Genomic DNA, 15,121 nt, shown 5'->3' with positions numbered 1-15,121 from the left:
TTTTTTTGAGAAGCTTAGATAACTTTCTTAGATAAACTTTCTTACACTGCTGCTGGCAATAATCTGAAATAAATGGGTGTCTTTTCATCATGAATTGCAACCTCTGGTATCTTCACTAACAGGACTTTGTGCAAGGACAATATGGACCTGATATCACTGGAAACTAGTGTCTGTACTGTGTAAAACTGAAGATGTTTCAGGGCATGGCAGAACTGATTTGTATTTTACAACTGCTGCACCTTGACACAAAATCATTTAAAACCTTTGCAACAAGAAGCTGTGTTACAAGTGTACAAGTGTTTTGACTGTATGATGGTCAGCAGTGTTCGCCTCATAACTGGGAAGACTGGGGATGTGAAGGTTAGGGGCAGCCTTGGCTGCAGTAACCATGAGATGATGGAATTCAGGATCCTGAGAGGAGGGCGCTAGGCAAATAGCATAACCCTGGACTTCAAGAGAGCAAAACTGGCCTGTTCATAAGTCTGCTTGGAAGAATTCCATGGGAGACCATCCTGGAGAGAAGGGTGCAAGAGAACTGACCGATTTTCAAGGCTCACCTCTTCCAAGCTCAAGAATGCTCCATCCCAATGAACAGAAAGTTGAGTAAAGATGGCAGGAGGCCTGCATAGATGAACAAGATGCTCCTGACTAAACTTGAACATAAAAAGGAAATGTACAGGAGATGGAGGCAGCGGCAGGTGACCCATGAGGAATATAGAGGCACTATCTGAGTGTACAAGGATGAGGTTAGGAAAGCCAAACCCCACCTGGAGTTGAATCTGGTGAGGGATGTGAAGGACAGCAAGAAGAGCTTGTACAGGTATTTCAGCAACAGAAGGCAGACTAGGGAAAATGTGGGTCTGCTGCTAAATGGGGCAGGTGACCTGGTAGCTGGAAAAGGCTGAGGTACTTAATGCCTTCTTCATCTCAGCCTTTACTAGTAAGACTGGCTTTCAGGAATCCCAGGTCCCTGAGACCGGAGGGGAAGTCTAGAGCAAGGAGAACTTACCCTCACTGGAGGATAACCAGGATAAGGAACACTTAAACAAACTGGACATACACAAGGTCCCGGGGGTCTGACAGAATACACCCACAAGTGCTGAGGGAGCTGGACGATGTCATTGCGAGGCCACTCTCAATTACCTTTGAAAGGTCACGGTGACTGTGAGTAGTTCCTGAGGACTGGAAGAAAGCAAATGTCACCCTCATCTTCAAGAAGGGCAAGAATGAGGATCCAGGGAACTACAGGCCAGTCAGCCTCACCACAATCCCTGGGAAGGTGATGGACCAAATAAACCTGGAAGGCATTTGCAGACACAGGAAGGACAAGAAGCTGATTGGGAGTCAGCATGGTTTATGAAGGGGAAATCATGCTTAACCAACCTGATAACCTTCTATGATGAGATGACTGGCTTGGTGGATGAGGGGAGAGTGGTGTACATTGCTTATCTTGACTTTAGTAAGGCTTTTGACACTGTCTTTTATCCTCATAGACAAACTGATGAAGTATGGGCTAGATAAGTGGACTGTGAGGTGGACTGAAACCTGGCTGAACTGTCAGGCTCAAAGGATCGTGCTCAGTGGCAGGGAGACTGGTTGCTAGTGGTGTATCCCAGGAACTCAAACTGTTTGACATCTTGATAATGACCTGGATGATAAGACAAAGTGCACCCTCAGCAAGTTTGTGGATGATGCAAAACTGGAAGGAATGGTTGATATACCACAGGGCTATGCTACCGTTCAGAGAGACCTCAACAGGCTGGAGAATGGGGCAAACAGGAATCTCATGTAGTTCAACAAAGAGAAATGCAGAGTCCTGCACCTGGGGAGGAATAACCCATGCACCAGTACAAGCTGGGGGCCTACTGGCTGGAAAGAAGCTTTGCAGAGAATGACCTGGGATCCTGGTGTAAAATAAGTTGGACATGGGCCAGCAATACACACTTGCAGCTAAGAAGGCCAATAGCCTCCTGGGCTGCATTAACAAGAATATTGCTAGCAGGTCAAGGGAGGTGATCTTTCCCCTCTACTCAGCACTGGTGAGACAACCTGTGGAGTGTTGGGTCCATTTCTGGGCTCCCCAGTATGAGAGAGGCATGGACATACTGGAGAAAGTCCAGCAAAGGTTCACGAAGACGATTAAGGGATTGGAGCATCTGACATAAAAGGTGAGGCTGAGAAAGCTGGGACTGTTCAGCCTGGAGAAGAGAAGGCTCAGGAGTATCTTACTAATGTGTATAAATATCTGATGGGAGAGAGTAAAGAAGACAGAGCCAGGCTCTTCTCAGTGGTATCCAGTGAAAGGACAAGAGGCAATGGGCACAAACTGAAATACAAGAAATGTACCATTAAACATAAAATTTAAACATAAAAAAAGCTTTTTTACTCTAAGAATGATAAACACAGGTTGGCCAGAGAGATTGTGGAGTCTCCATCCTTGGAGATACTCAAAATCCAACCGAACATGGCCCTGAGCAACCTGCTCTCGGTGACTCTGATTTGAGCATGGAATTGGACTAGATGACCTCCAGAGGTCCCTTCCAAACTCAGTCATTCTGTGATTCTGCAATAATTTACGGCATAAAGGTAACTACTATACCCCTCCTGCACAATTTCTTGAGAGTTTGAATTCTCCTTTGATTGTTGTCTGGAGAGTGATAAAACATCCTTCACCAGTCACTTAATCTTCTAACAAATGTCCTAGGCTCTATTCTAAAGTGAAAAATTAATCTTTATCCTTTAAATACATCTTCAAAATAAATGCCCTACTAGAAGTTTCTGATTTGAGTATCAATGTAAATATGAGCATATGGGCCAGTCTGTGCTTTGCATCAAGCAACAGGAGAATAGATTTCTGTTTCCAGCTCTGCCAAGGACTCTATGACTTTAGGCAAGTAATTTCAGCTAAACCAGCAAAATCTGTGGCATAAATATCAAAAAGTATCCCCTGGCTATTAAAAAATGGCAATGTATCCTGCTGACTAGGCTCATTCTGTTAAGAATAGTCACACTGCCAGGGAGCAGCAAGAGTAGGGCTGCTCTGCAAAGGAAGGTGAGCCCAGAGCTGACAATGGCAGCAAGACAGGCAGGGCAGAGACCCATGAACAAGGGTTCAGGTCCCTGGTACCCCAACAGGAGGTTTGGTGACAGTAACCAGGGCCAGCTGACAGTCCCAATGGCCAGACAAGTCCATACTGATGGGGCAGGTCCAAGGGAAGGCAAGTCAGTGTGTTAGGGTCAGGGGCAGCAAGGCACAAGGGCCCAGGGCCCCTGAGGGCCCCCAACTGAGGGCTGAGGCTCCTGAGCCTGGGATGCCCCAGACAAGGCTTCTCTATAGCTCTTCCTCACATGGCTCTTCTTCACACAGCTCTTTCCCAGCAGTCTAACCCAAGGTTACGGCCATGCCATGCCACAGGCCTCAAGCACCTGCAGCCAAACCCTGTCAGAAGGACTGTGGGGGGAAGAAGTTGCAGAGTCTTTATATGTGCTCAGGGCCATGGTGCATTTTTTTAAGCAAACAAATCTGGCTCAAATCTACTTGTTTCTAATTCTGGATCTGCTGAGCAGACTCCCAGGCTCAGATCACTTCCCTGGAGCATGGTGTAGTGTCATCCAGTCACCCTGTGCATCAAAATCAATTTTGAGGCCTCTTGAATTCCCCTGCTACATTATTTATCCTTCTTCCCAGAGCCCCACAGCCTAGGAGTGTTCTGGCCTTGCTAATCAGCTTTTCTAGGGACAATCCAGCAAGAAGGCAAAGAACTTGGACATAGCAAAGGAATTGCTTAAACCACAAGAATTTTACTCTTTGAAGAGCACAAGTCCTGCAGTACAGAGGTCATCAGTTTAAAACATGATTTTTAAAGATGGCAGCACACAGGCAGCATTTGAATGGCCCTTCTGTAAATCTACCCAACAAGAAATAGTCGCTACACAAAAAGTGCCTAACAGCTGTTTTGTCAGAGTTTGATTTGGTATGGTTTATTTACATGTTTTGGATATGTGATTATCATCTCTGCTCTGCTGTGCCATACTTTTAACATCAAAAAGGATCAAATTTGAAAATCCATGTGGATATTCCATTTACATCCATTGCCAAAAGGAGATCTTTTGACTGATGGGACCAGAGGACTCTGCATACCGGGCTTGAAACCAAATGGAAAGGGTTAAGGACAAAAAAGAACTTCAGATCTTGCCAGATCTTTTGGCTACAGCCTTTTCCAGAAGAGAAGATTAAAGACAGGGCTATAATTGATAATATTGGGGAAAGCTGCTTTTACCCTAAGTGCAAGAGCTGAGGTAGAAGGGTTCAATACAAGAAATGACATGTTCACTGAGAGCTCTGCTTAGGAGGTGATATAAGCCCTCTTACTTTAAGTATTTCAAACTAAACTAAGCAAAGAACTAGAAACTGTCTCACCTCTGATGTGTATAATTCTGTTAATACAGAATTCAGTTCAAAAGGGATTAACTCAGTTTGGGCTGAATTTAGCATGTTAATTTCAGTCCAAAAGCATTTTTTATACTCTCACTGCTTTCATCTCTACCAGATAAAAACACCTACAGAAACTTTTTCTTTTTTAAAGGCCTCAAACAAAGCAATGGAACTGTACAAGCCATTTAACTACCTAGCGTTGAGGCCAGGAAAACAACACTCCGCTCTTCAGTATATATATTTTTACTCATGCAGCTTTTGAAAAGGTTTATATAATTTACACAATAGACAAGAACAGTGGAAAAAGTTCCACTTGAGTAAATATGTATTGAATGTTTATTTAATCTGAAGCATTTTAGAAGTTAAAAAAAAAGTTGGAGAGAATTAATATCTTCAAATATGTTTTCTATAAATTAGAACAATGTCAATCATTTGAACAGTCAAAGATGGAACACGGCATAGTGTAATGAAAACCAGTTTAGCTTTCAGAGCTACAGATGATACTGGAAACAGAGTGTGTGGAGGTGTGTTATTTTCCTGGACAATGCAAGCCACCATCTGCCGAATACATGTGCTGCTTTATGCACAGAAGCGTACCTTTCAAACGATACCTTCGTTTTGCAAAGCCACTGTTCCCATAAAGAACGGTGATCACTGTCCTATTGTCTGCGTAAGCTACAAAGGAAAGGAACTAGGTAACAACTACACACCAGAGAAATAGCTTAGGGGGTGTATTTTAGATCCTCAGCGAGGTGTTGGGTGACCCATTTGTTCTGGTGGCAAGGCTCTTTTAAGAAGCTCCTGCTCCCCCTCACTCTGCTCATTCCCACCTCCGTGCTGCAGTTCATCCTCCCATCGGTTGTGCAGATGTGACTGTGATGGGAACCTACCATAAACTGCATCAGTAGTATTAAAAAACTTGCCAAAGCAAAGGAAGAGAAATAGTTTTTGTTTGGTTGGTTAGTTGGTTGGGTTTTAAACCAGCATTATTTAACTGTTAAGGTGAGTATACCCTCAGCTTCTCTGCACTCCACTAGTCTGCAAAAATCATGAAATCCTGAGCTTTTTAAGAGTGAAATGAGTATGCTTTCATTTAATTTGCAGGAGGAAAAGTGAGAGGATATTTTGGTCCTACAAGTACAGATTTCAAACTGGGTTAATTCCCTAATAACACATACCAGGACCTACGTACATGAAAATCTAGACTTAATTATTCTGCATATTCTGTTTTCTTAAATATTTTAATAAATACAAAATATTTGAAGGTAAGAAAAAACTGTATTGGAAGATAATTTATCAGCTACTGAGAGAAAAGGTATGAAAAATTTAAAATAAAAATATAACTCTTGGGATATGACCTTGTTACTTGGTATTTCAATATCATACAGACACTTTATCCACTAAGTTAAAAAGTTGTCAGTGCTAGCTATTGGGATTTGTTTGTGTTAAATTAGCCTCAGAAGCATTTTCCAAGTAATCCTTGTATATAAAGGAAAGCTAGTAAGTATCCTAAGTAAAATAATTTTAATGTCTAATACAATTAATTAATAGAATTTAAAAATACCTATTTAATTTCAGGAGAGTTCCATGTTCACTAAATTTAATGCATATTTCTCCTTCATCTAAGAAGAGTAAATTTAAAAAACAGTAATTTTATCATGACTTATTTATACTATGTTATAGCAACCTGTCAACACTTGTACTGGATAATTTACTTAGGGAGGTACACAAAGACAATAAGAAAGAAGCTTTTGTTTAAAGTTTGGGGTTTATGTATGCTTCAGCTACATAAATACAGTGACAGCCAAGCTGAAATAACCATGAGGTATCCCTGAGGAAAGGATACAGTATTCTCACCTAGGAATAAGGAATTAACATAGCGGTTCACGCAGAAGGGTGCACGAAGGTACCTTCATTCCTGTTCCCTGTGGTGTACGCTTCCTCAAGTATAGCTGTGACACGCCGCACAGCGCGTTCCCCAGTGGCTGTTGGAGTTGCTGTGTCAGAGGCTGGGACCCAGACCGACCCTCTGACAGTAGATGCAGCTCTCCAGGTCTCAGGCTGCAGGGAGTGCTTGGGGCCTCTCCGGGAGGCCTGGGCTGGCAGTCAGCTCTCCTGCAGGAGGTGTGCTGCTGTTGGCGAGCTGTGTCGTCAGGTAAGGGAGTTACGGGAGGAGGTCAGTAGGCTGCGCAGCATCCGAGAAGTGGAGCAAGAGATGATAGAGAGGGTATTCTCAGAGACTGTGCAGCTTCAGAAGTCCCAACCTCCCACAGCAGTAGAGTTGCCGGAGGGCTCTGTGCCATGTGAAACGGTACATCATAACATCACAGAAGAAGGCTGGAAACTGGCCACTGCTCGTGGGAGGAGAAAGGCTCCTACTCCTCCCAAAGACTTGCAGCTGAAGAACAGGTTTAGTGCCCTCCAGGATGAGGAGGAGATGGGCATGGCTGCAAGGGAAGTACCTGGGACAACAGACCCTGTGCCCTGCCGGAACGCCCGGAAGAAGCAGTGGGTGATTGTTGTGGGGGACTCCCTGCTGCAGGGGACGGAGGCACCTATCTGCCGACCTGACCTCATGTCTAGAGAGGTTTGTGGCCTGCCAGGGGCTCATGTGAGAGACGTCATGGAAAGACTGCCAAGGCTTGTCCACGCTTCGGACTATTACCCGCTGCTGCTCTTCCATGTGGGTGCTAATGACACCAAGGGAAAACTGGAGACCATCAAGCAGGATTTCAGAGCTCTGGGGATGGTGGTCAAGGGTCTGGGAGCCCAGGTCATCTTCTCCTCAGTCCTGCCAGTGAGGGGGATGGATGAGAGGAGGAGGAGATAGACTTTCCAAGTTAATGACTGGCTGCGCCGCTGGTATTGGCAACAGGGTTTTGGTTTCTACGACCATGGGACCCTGTTTGAAGATTGACAACTGATGGCGAGAGATGGGATCCACCTCACGAGGCAGCGCACGTGGGTCTTTGCCAACAGGTTGGCCAGCCTGGTAAGGAGGGCTTTAAACTAGGAAGGACAGGAGAAGGGGAGAGTTATAGTGCCAGGGTAGCTGGCAAAATGCAGCTCAAGTCAGGTTGCCTCCAGCAGGTGAATGCAGGCAGGGAAATGCGCATGCCATGTGGCTATGGAGGATGCTCTTGTATCCCTCCTGGGAAACCTGCATGTTCGATCACCTCTCTGAAATGCCTGTACACCAATGCATGCAGCATGGGGAACAAACAGGAAGAACTAGAGATCTGTGTGCGGTCACAGGGCCATGATCTCATTGCCATTACAGAGACATGGTGGGATAGCTCACATGACTGGAGTGCTGTCATGGATGGCTATGTAATTTTTAGGAAAGACAGGCCAGGAAAGCGAGGTGGTGGAGTTGCTCTTTATGTGAGAGAGCAACTGGAATGTATTGAGCTGTGCCTAGGGGTGGATGAAGAGCGAGTTGAGAGCTTATGGGTAAGGATTAAAGGGCAGGCTAGCATGGGTGACACTGTTGTGGGTGTTTACTACAGGCCACCTGATCAGGAAGAGGAAGTCGATGAGGCCTTCTACAGACAGCTGGAAGTAGCCTCATGATCCCAGGCCCTGGTTCTCATGGGGGACTTCAACCACCCTGATATCTGCTGGAAAGACAACGCAGCTAGGCACAAACAGTCCTGGAGGTTCCTGCAGAGCATTGGTGACAACTTCTTGACACAGGTGGTGGAGGAGCCAACAAGGAGAGGTGTGCTGCTGGACCTTGTGCTAACAAACAAAGAAGGACTGGTGGAAGATGTGAAGGTCGGGGGCAGCCTTGGCTGCCGTGACCATGAGATGGTGGAGTTGAGGATCCTGCGAGGAGGAGGCAGGGCACTAAGTAGGATCGCAACCCTGGATTTGAGGGGAGCAAACTTTGGCCTCTTCAGGGACCTACTTGGAGGAATCCCATGGGTTAGGGCCCTAGAAGGAAGGGGGGTCCAAGAGAGCTGGTTAATATTCAAACATTGTCTCCTCCAGGCTCAAGAGCGGTGCATCCCTATGAGTAGGAAGTCAAGCAAAGGAGGCAGGAGACCTGCATGGATGAGCAAGGAGCTCCTGGCAAAACTCAACCAGAAGAAGGAAGTATACAGGAAGTGGAAAGGGGGACAGGCCACTTGGGAGGAATATAGGAACATTGTCAGAGTATGCAGGGATGCGACGAGGAAGGCTAAGGCCCGTTTGGAATTAAATCTGGCAAGAGATGTCAAGGACAACAAGAAGGGCTTCTTCAGATACATCAGTAGCAAGAGGAAGACTAGGGAAAATGTGGGCCCTTTGCTGAACGGGGTGGGTGCCCTGGTGACAAAGGATGCAGAGAAGGCAGAGTTACTGAATGCCGCCTTTGCTTCAGTCTTTACTGCTCAGGCCAGCCCTCAGGAACCCCAGACCCTGGAGGCAAGAGAGAGAGTCTGGAGAAAGGAAGACTTTCTCTTGGTCGAGGAGGATCGGGTTAGAGATCATTTAAGCAGACTTGACACCCACAAATCCATGGGCCCCGATGGGATGCACCCACGAGTGCTGAGGGAGTTGGTGGATGTTATTGCTAAGCCACTCTCCATCATCTTTGAAAGGTCATGGAGAACAGGAGAGGTGCCTGAAGACTGGAAGAAAGCCAGTGTCACCCCAGTCTTCAAAAAGGGCAAGAAGGAGGACCCAGGGAACTACAGGGCAGTCAGCCTCACTTCCATCCCTGGAAAGGTGATGGAGCAGCTCATGCTGGAGGCCATCTCCAAGCATGTGGAGGACAAGAAGGTGATCAGGAGTAGTCAGCATGGATTGACCAAGGGGAAATCATGCTTAACCAATCTGATAGCCTTCTATGATGGAATGACTGGCTGGGTAGATGAGGGGAGAGCAGTGGATGGTGTCTCCCTTGACTTCAGCAAGGCTTTTGACACTGTCTCCCATAACATCCTCATAGACAAGCTCAGGAAGTGTGGGTTAGATGAGTGGACAGCGAGGTGGATTGAGAACTGGCTGGAAGGCAGAGCTCAGAGAGTTGTGATCAGTGGCACAGAATCTAGTTGGAGGCCTGTAGCTAGCGGTGTCCCCCAGGGGTCAGTACTGGGTCCAGTCTTGTTCAACTTCTTCATCAATGACCTGGATGAAGGGACAGAGTGCACCCTCAGCAAGTTTGCTGACGATACAAAACTGGGAGGAGTGGCTGATACACCAGAGGGCTCTGCTGCCATTCAGAGAGACCTGGACAGGCTGGAGAGGTGGGCGGAGAGGAACCTCATGAAGTTCAACAAAGGCAAGTGCAGGGTCCTGCACCTAGGGAGGAATAACCCCATGCACCAGGACAGGTTGGGGGTTGACCTGCTGGAAAGCAGCTCTGCGGAGAAGGACCTGGGAGTGCTGGTGGACACCAAGTTAAGCATGAGGCAGCAATGTGCCCTTGTGGCCAAGAAGGCCAATGGGATCCTGGGGTGCATCAGGGAGAGTGTTGCCAGCAGGTCGAGGGAGGTGATCCTCCCCCTCTACTCAGCCCTGGTGAGGCCACATCTGGAGTACTGCGTCCAGTTCTGGGCTCCCCAGTACAAGAGGGATGTGGCACTACTGGAACAAGTTCAGCGAAGGGCTACAAAGATGATTAGGGGACTGGAGCATCTCTCTTATGAGGAAAGGCTGAGAGAGCTGGGCCTGTTTAGCCTGGAGAAGAGAAGGCTGAGAGGAGATCTTATCAACGTGTACAAGTATCTGAAGGGAGGGTGTCGAGAGGATGGAGCCAGACTCTTTTCAGTGGTGCCCGGCGACAGGACGTGAGGCAACGGGCACAAACTGAAACACAGACAATTCCATCTGAACATGAGGAAATACTTTTTCACTGTGAGGGTGACAGAGCACTGGAACAGGTTGCCCAGAGAGGTTGTGGAGTCTCCTTCTCTGGAGATATTCAAAACCCGCCTGGACGCAATCCTGTGCAATGTGCTCTAGGTGACCCTGCTTGAGCAGGGGGGGTTGGACTAGATGATCTCCAGAGGTCCCTTCCAACCTCAGCGATTCTGTCATTCTGTGATAAGCACAGAATGATTTATCTTCACAAACTCTCTAGACACTTGGACACATTCATAGGCACATAGGTCCACAGACAGCAAGTCTGTGCATGAAATTAAAGATGTTCTTATAGTTTGCATGACCATGGTCTCATTTTGCTCTATGTTATAGCAAGTTTAAATATAAATTCAACAATATGGGTAACTAATGTATTACCTAGTGTGTTTATCTGAATAATCAAGGCCAAGGCTTCATACTGAGTTCCCTATGTGAGAACTGATGAAAGAGCTGTGAACTTTGAGGTGCCTTCTTCATCCAACTTTTACAGCTTTTGGTGATGAGATTTAATGAACTATTGACCTTTGGTCAATATTACACAGCTTTTGATTATGAGATTTAATGAACTACTGGCCTTTGGTCGATATTATGCATTAGCGAAAACTTCGGAGCTTCATTTCAGGTTCGGTTGGCAGCTTTCTTCCATTGATCTGACAAATATAAAATCATTTCTGCTAACTAAAAAGGACAGTCATTGAATTTATATAAACAAAGAAAATTCATAAAACCCTTAGACTATTGGTTAGCAAACAGAACAGTCAGAATGGGGCTGCAAGGCTAGAGTTATTGAATAGAATTTTAATGGTGCATTTTTGCTAATAAAATCATACTCTAAAACTCTACATAATGATCTCAAAAAGATATGTCCATGGTATAAGCTTTTGCAGAAATACCCAAAATAAGTTTAAATAAGTTATCTGGAATTCCAGAGGCTGTGTAATCACAGTATCATAAAACTCAACATGGGCTAATTTACTCTTCCAAGAAGCAAACTAACCTATTTCTGGTACCAAATAGAGAGGCTGGATCTCAGTATAAGTATCTCTGTACTATCCTGTAGTCTACACTGTGGACATACTCTGAGCAAATCCTGATTTTGCTGCAGCATTACTGAATTTCAAGCTGACACCTCTGCATACTACACATTTAGCCCGCTCTACTTTCTACAGTTTAGTCTATAAACTAGAGATAAGAAAGTATGGAGAGCAGCAGAAAAGGTTCTCTCAATGGTACCTCCAAGGACAGTGAGACTGAAATTCATAAATAATTGAACTGTGATAACAGGGTTAAACTCAGCCCTGCTTTAATGCTGAGGACACAGCAACAGCTTAGAAGAAAGACAATATGCCTGCCTCATCTTAGTAATGCCCAGACCTCCTTTGGCCTCCAGATCAGGTCAGCGCGATCCTAAAGGCTCTTATGACTAGTGTCACCGTGGCAATGGTGGCTAGCAGCTGAGGACAGCCACTCTTGTGAATTGTAATCCCAGCTTCAGCTTTCCTCTTCTCTCCCCTGCCAAGGAACCAGTCTGCCCAAAACGTAGTCTGCATCCATCCATCCTGCCCTCATGAGCCCTTTAAAAGTGTGGAGTAGATCCAACTTTCAGATCTCAGTTTTCTTTACATTACTTTACTTTACTTTACTTTACTTTACTTTACTTTTCTCTTTACTTTACTTTAGTTTAAGTTTGAATATGGCTCTAAAGAGTCCTGTGGCTTTCTTGGACTTCCTCATCTATACCCGCTTGCTGTCTTTAGTCTCCTACTTAGAACGCAAGTCCTTCCAGCGTAGGAACTTCCCTTTTGTTCTTTACATCTATGCAGCCCTTAGCACAGGAATGTCAGGGACTGTGGGAGTCTATGAAATAGTCTCACTAATTTATAAATATATAACTTTTCATACATTTACAGACAGCTTGTAAGCAGTTAGCAATGAAATCAGTCAAACTGTTCCTGTGAGCAACTGCCTACTAAAATGAGAGTAAAGAGTTCACAACAAACTCTGTTCATGCAGAACAGTCAGTGCACTTCAGGAGTGCTCTTAAGACTAAATAACCCAAGAGTATATCTGGTCTAGCTCTCAGAGTACCTTTTGGGGGAGCAGGAGAGTATAAGAAATCTCCAGAGCGCTCAGCTCTTCTAACACCTTCCAAGAAACTCCCTCAAATGACCTAAACGATCCACAGTTTTGACTGGTCCTCCATGCAGCATTTTACATCCAACAGTAGGTACATTCATTGCAATGCTACATGGCCCCGATGATTGTTTCCCCCCTGATATGCCTCATATCAGTCCAGCACCACTCCATGTGCCTCTTCCTAAACTCTGCAGCACAAGTAGTACATCTTCTTCATCTCCTGAGCTGCCTATACCACTATAGCTCATCAGGTTTATGACTAAAACCACTATCTCTCTCCTTCAAATACAAAGCCCACCCCCACCCCACAAAAAAGGAAGCCCACTTTTTTTTCCATAGTGATGGCCTCACTAAGGAAAGACCGCATATAAGACCATGACTGGAGCCAGTGCCTGATTCACATCAATGGAAAGTCAACTGGAGGAACTAGCACGGCTGTAGACATACAGTCTCCCACCCATTTATGTAGATGCACAGGCTTGCACTGTATGACACTGCATTTCTAACACCAGTTAGTCCCTCTCCATCTTCTGCTCCACTAGTATATAAGGATGAAAGAGTACACTTCTATAAGAAAAGCCTGACTAGCATGGGCTTTATTGATATGTAAAATATTGCCTATGTTGCACAGAAATCACTGCCCCAATCTACCTGTATCCCCCTTACCTATACCCATACCTTCTTGATCTCACTTCATGCTTTTTTGTCACACAACTCCTTGTAATTCAGTCTGGTCTTCAGCTGAGTCCAAGCAAATGCTACTTCTCATAAAGTATGAGGCATCCAAGGTTGCACCTAATTGCAAAGCAGACTTTTTAGCAAATGAGCTTTGGAATCTTGGACATTCCCCAGAAAGCTGTGAGGACCATGTGGAGCCAACTCACAACGTTGCTCACAGTGAACATTATCTCACCTCACGCTATGTGAGCCAGTGCAGCCCAAACTTCCCCATCCTGGACCTTCCCAGGCTCACCATCATGTGGACTGACACTTTAGGGAAAGGGAGGTTTATGCCTCACTTGTCACAACATTTTCAAAGGTGTTCTTATCCCATTATAGGATAAAATAAGAAGTGTGTGTGTGGCGGGGCAGGGGAGGGGTTATGCATGATGTAAAGCTTGGTATGCTCGATAGAAGGAGCTTGTTGGCCATTCAGAAAGTCTTTGTTAAGTGTTTTGTGATGTATCTGAAAGAAAGAAAATTCGTATTTTTTTCCATCAAAATAAGTTTGTAATAGCATTTTATGATACTACTATAAACTTATATTTCCCTTTAATGCTGTTTAAAATAACTTCGGATTTGAAGCTGGAATCTGTTTCCTTATTCATTGTGTTTACAGACTAGTTGACTATTCAAGGCATGTTCAATAGCTTGTGCATTCTACTTTGCTACATTTAATTACTTCTGTAATTAAATAAGTGGAGTTTTTCTACTGAAGAAAACAACTAAAAGATATTAATTTTAGATATAATTCAAGGCCTGTTGAGTCAATGGCAAAGATTTAATTTTTTGCATGAATATTGCCTCAAATTTTAAAGAAATTGAATGTATTTTTTAAAAGTGTGTTTTATTTATTTTTATTTTATTTTATTACGGTACCTTATTTACAAAATTATCAAATAAAAAGAATCTATATATATAAACCTGTTTTGAAAGATGTAGGCACATAAACAGAAAAAAGATAAACAGGGAAATACTATATTTCATCTTCATTACCTGCAGGGCCAAATTATTCCTCTCCAATTTAGACACCTAAATGAAGTGGTCAGATTCGCAGATGTATTAGGTATCCAGACATTCTTATGCAGCACATTTCAAAATATGACCAGGTCATTTAGGGGTAACATAGGAGCCAGATTTTTCTGAAAATCTTTTAAATGACGCTAGGTTTTCTTAAAGCAATGTTAATACTGCCATCTAGCTATGCAGTAATAGTATATCTTTAGTCCAGTCTTGCTATATAAACTTCTTCAGTTTTAGTTTGGAATAGAGATACAAAAATTCCAATTGCATTTCTGTTAATTTAAAAGGATGTAGGCACCATTTATTATTAAAATAATATTATAATATTATATTTATAATATCATAACATAATATTTTTGACAGTTAACTGAAAAGACAGGTACAAGTTGAAGGTGAACAAGCTATTCTTGTGAGAGATTTATTTTACAAATGCAAGATCTTATTTTTTTGAAGCTTTTTCACATGCCTTTAATTGAAAAGGGCAACTCATATATATAAGTTAAAAACACACATTTGTAAACTGAAGTCTAGATCCTCTCAAACAGGATGAGATTCATCTATAAAAGATCAGGAGTTCTACAAAATGTTTTGTCTGACAAATATTTTATTATTATATTTGTGAATTGTTTGGAAACTGTTTATAGAGTGCTCAACTGAACATGGTACTCTCTGAGTTTATGCCATTGGCCACATGGGGCCACTTTTGGTTGCACAACATTGCACACTCAAGATCTTGGTCCACCAACCATCCTATTTGACACCTCTTTGGGTAACCAAAGGCCTGAGAGGTGGATGACATGTGCAGGACTTGCCCTGACGGACATATGCAGGACTTGCCTGCCCCATAGAGAGGGCCACAGATGTCCTGTGCACTTAGACGTGGAAACTAGAGGAACTGATTTCCACACTACCTTTCCACATTTTGTACATTCAGATAAACTGAATGAGGGCTACATC

This window comes from Apteryx mantelli, chromosome 1, assembly GCF_036417845.1.
Source record: "Apteryx mantelli isolate bAptMan1 chromosome 1, bAptMan1.hap1, whole genome shotgun sequence".
NCBI lineage: Eukaryota > Metazoa > Chordata > Aves > Apterygiformes > Apterygidae > Apteryx > Apteryx mantelli.
This window is presented reverse-complemented; position numbering follows the sequence as displayed.